The sequence below is a fragment of the Acomys russatus genome, chromosome 1 (genome assembly GCF_903995435.1).
Source record: "Acomys russatus chromosome 1, mAcoRus1.1, whole genome shotgun sequence".
Lineage (NCBI taxonomy): Eukaryota > Metazoa > Chordata > Mammalia > Rodentia > Muridae > Acomys > Acomys russatus.
The window spans coordinates 94,021,080-94,025,313 of record NC_067137.1 but is presented as its reverse complement, the minus strand read 5'-3'; the positions used below and the strand labels follow the sequence as shown (position 1 = coordinate 94,025,313).

The following is a 4,234-nucleotide window of genomic DNA, read 5'->3' as shown; positions in this document are numbered from 1 at the left end:
AAAAAAAAAAAAAAAAAAAAAAAAAGGATTTAGTTCAAGTGGTGTAGTGTTCACAGCTCAGATGGGATGGCTGGAGCCCAGGAGTTCCAAACTAGCAGGACTAAAACGTGAAGTTCCCCATGCTCAAGTGTTTAGTCCTTAGCACTATAAATGAGTTAAATACCTATTTCACTGTGTTGAGATCTTAGTGCCTTACATTGCATCATTAGGCGAACCAATTCTTTGAATTTTATTTTATTTTATTTTGGTTTTTTTGAGATAGAGTTTCTCTCTGTAGCCTTGGTTGTCTTGGACTCCCTTTGTAGACCAGGCTGGCCTCGAACTCACATCGATCTGCCTGCCTCTGCCTTTTAAGTGCTGGGATTAAAAGTGTGCACCACCATGCCTGGCTGAATTGTATTATTTTTACTAGTTTCTTTTTTCTTTTTTCTTCTTTTTAGGAAAAAAGAGTTAGATATACAAAGAAACTCAAGAGCTGGGCGTGGTGGTGCATTCCTTTAATCCCATCACTTGGGAGGCAGAGGCAGGCGGATCGCTGTGAGTTCGAGGCCAGCCTGGTCTACAAAGTGAGTCCAGTTTGGCCAAGGCTACACAGAGAAACCCTGTCTTGAAAAACAAAAACAAAACAAAACAAAACAAAACAAAAAAAGAAAAATGGCAGTTTATAAAGGTACCACGGGAACCCCCATGTTAGGGTGAGTTGTTTAATTTTGATTTAGCATGTCAACGAGCCAAAGGGGGGTTTTGATTGTTGAACACCAACACTTTGATAGCTGGACCTTGGTAGTCAGCCTCAGGAGGAGGAAGTGGCCAAATAAGGGAACAGACCTTGGGGGCTGGCTTTAGGGATGTCATCTAATGGTTTTTAGCCAGGCAGAGGGATTGGGGGAGACAGGCAAGGTCTGGCAGAACCTTGTTTGCCAGAGTCCCTTCAGATGTGACGTATCTGTCATGACTGATGGACCAACATTTGTAGACAGATTATTAGCAGAAGTCCGTTGTTTGTTTAGATTTTCTTAGTGTTTAGCCAATGGCCTCGCTTTGGTTTCAGCCTCTCATTTACAGAGCCACCTTCTGTTAGGCATCCTGTTTCTTTGTGATCCTCTTGGCTTGTCAGTTTCTTAGGCTTTGGCTTTTGGTGGGCTTGTAGGCTTGGGAAATGTGGTGGGCTGTCTTATAGAATGGTTTTCTTTTTCTTTTTCTTTTCTTTTTTCTTTCTTTTTTTTTTTGATGTAAATATTTATGTATATGGTACTTTGTCTGCATTTACATTTGTACACCAGAAGAGGGCATCAGACAGTTGAGAGCCACCATGTGGGTGCTGGGAATTGAACTCAGGACCTTTGGAAGAACAGAGAGTGTTCTTAACCACTGAGCCACCTCTCCAGCCCCTAGGATGGCTTTCTAACAGCACTCGCCTACTGTTTTTGTTGTTTTGTTTTCCTCACCAGTAGACTTAAATTTTGGGATTTGAGCAGGGGTGAGAGTTCACGACCTCATAATCAAAGAAACATAATGTCAACATGATTTATAATTATTGGTGTTGAGCTTGAATAGGAACGAACTTTCTTTTTTTCTTTAAAACTTTTATGCCGGTGGTGGCAGAGGCAGGCTGATCTCTGTGAGTTTGAGCCCAGCCTGGTCTACAAAGAGAATCCAGGACAGCCAGGGCTCTGTGTAACAGATGAACCTTGTCTCAAAAACAAACAAACAAACAAAAAGAAAGAAAGAAAGAAAGAAAAAGCCCTTTATGTAACATGTGTTGGGGGTGTGGCTCAGTGGTAGAAGATTTGCTTAGAAGGCATAAGGTTCTGGGTCCAGTCCTTAACACTGAACATAAATGCACACAGTGCACACATTCATGTAAGTATCCACTCACAAGTATTTATCTTTAATATTTTCAAGTTGTCATCCAAAACCATTTTATTTTATTTTGTTGCTATACTTGTTCCCACCTTGGCTGTTGGGACTCTTGTCCCTGACTTCTGGGTCCTTTTACAAATCTCTATCCTTGCAGTTTGTTTGTTTCTTAATCATTTAAAAAATTTTTTTTAGGCTTTCCTGTTGCCCATAAGGCGTTGTTCTTGATTCCCGTTGTAACTTCAAGGGAAACTTACACAATGTCACGAGTCCTTGATGTCCTGCAGATGAAGGAGGAAGATGTCCTCAAATTCCTTGCTGCAGGAACCCACTTAGGTGGCACCAACCTTGATATCTACAAAAGGAAGAGTGATGGTGTCTACACCATAAGTCTGAGGAGGACCTGGGAGAAGCTTGTTGCTTGCAGCTCGGGCTATTGCTGCCACTGAGAACCCTGCTGACGTCAGTGTCATCTCCTCCAGGAACACTGGCCAGTGAGCTGTGCCTAAACTTTGCTGCCACCATTGGAGCCACTCCCATTGCTGCCTGCTTCACACCTGGGACCTTCAACAACCAGATCCAAGCAGTCTTCAGGGAGCCACGGCTTCTAGTGGTGACTGACCCCAGGGCTGACCACCAGACCCTCACAGAGGCCTCTTAGGTCAACCTGCCCACCATCGCTGCGTGCAACATGGATTCTCCTCCATGCTGTGTGGACATTGCCATCCCATGCAACAAGGGAGCTTACTCAGTGGGTCTGATGTGGCAGATGCTGGCTCGGGAAGTACTTCAAATGCGTGGCACTATCTGCTGGTGAAAAGGCCATGACCAAGGAGGAATTCCAGCGCGAGTGGACTGTGCCGCTCCTGAGTTCACCGCTGCTCAGCCAGAGGTGGCAGACTGGTCTGAGGGTGTACAGGTGCCCTCCGTACCCATCCAGCAGTTCCCTACTGAGGACTGGAGTATCCAGCCAGCCACTGAGGAGTGGTCAGCAGCTCCCACAGTGCAGGCCACTGAGTGAGTTGGAGCCATCACTGAGTGGTCCTGAACTGCTCTGCAGATACCTCAGCACAGAGGGAAAATGTGGAAGGAAAATAAAGTTTCTAAAAACTGAAAAGAAAAAAAAAATTTTTTTAGTTTAATTATATGTGTGTGATGTGGGAGGGTGGGTCAGAGGACTACTTTGTGGAGTCAGTCCTCTCCTTCCATGGTTATGTGGGTTCCTGGGAATGAACTCACATCCTCAGGCTCACAGCCTTGGGCGGCACGCACCTCTGCGGCTGAACCATCTGGCTGGCTCTGCTTTTTTCTTTTACTCTAAGTTTTGTTTCTTTTTTTAGACAGGGTTTCTCTGTGTAACCTTGGCTGCCCTGGAACTCACTCTGTAGACCAGGCTGGCCTCGAACTCACAGCGATCCACGTATCTCTGCCTCCCGAGACCTGGGATTAATTGCGTGCACTACCACCGCCCGGCCACTCCTTTTGTACAGACTTTAACATAAACCACAGGCTCCTGTGGCATCCCCAGCCTGGTCTGGCCTCCAAAGGGTGTGTCAAGGGCATTCCGCAGTGCTTCCCTGGGCTGTCTGGACTTGTCCGCTTCTGAAGTTCTGAGCTGTGAGTTGCTCAGCTTCCTGCTTTATTACACAGTGGACTCCATGTGGCAGGGCCATGCAGTGGGCAAGCAGCTGTCTTGTTCCTTAGGATTCCTTCAAACGTTCTGGGTGTTTGTTGTCTGATTTTGTGTTCATGATGGTAAAGTGCAGTTGTTGGATATTTGGACAGTTTCTCATTCAACTTAAAAAAAAAAAATCACTACTACCCCCGTGTGGTGACACATGTCTTTAATCCCAGCACTCTGGAGGCAGAGGCAAGTGTATCCCTGTGAGTTTGAGGCCAACCTGGTCTACAAAGCGAGTCCATATCAACCAAGGTTACATAGAGAAACCCTGTTTCAAAAAAGCAAAAAAAAAAAAAAAAAAAAAAAGCACAAATCTTAGCATGAGATGCCGTGATATGTAGACCATCGACTGTGGGCAAGTCACTCGTTCCTTCATACCTCAGTAATAAAAGGAGGATGTTCCTGATCAGTCCACCCCCTAAGCCTTCACTGACATACCGTGTGGACAGCGATGGGACTCCAGCCGGGCACACTGTGAGGACTATGCAATGGTTTCTATCACTATTGACAACCACCTAGATCTCCTCAGAGCCATTCCTAGTAAAGCAAAACACAAAACCAGGCCCACTACTGCGACCGGCAGATTGTTCAGAGCTCTGACTTTAAAACAGAGCAGCAACCAGCTGATTTAAATACAACAAGGACTCGTGGAAAGGATTCTGAGTTGCCCATAGAAGCCGTGGGAAATATGGA

At 45.5% G+C, this 4,234-nt stretch overlaps 1 pseudogene; it reads left to right on the top strand.

The window, feature by feature from the left end:
- Nucleotides 1-2,120: 2,120 nt before the first annotated feature.
- On the top strand, nucleotides 2,121-2,881 carry LOC127191745 (40S ribosomal protein SA-like; annotated as a pseudogene).
- Nucleotides 2,882-4,234: the final 1,353 nt, after the last annotated feature.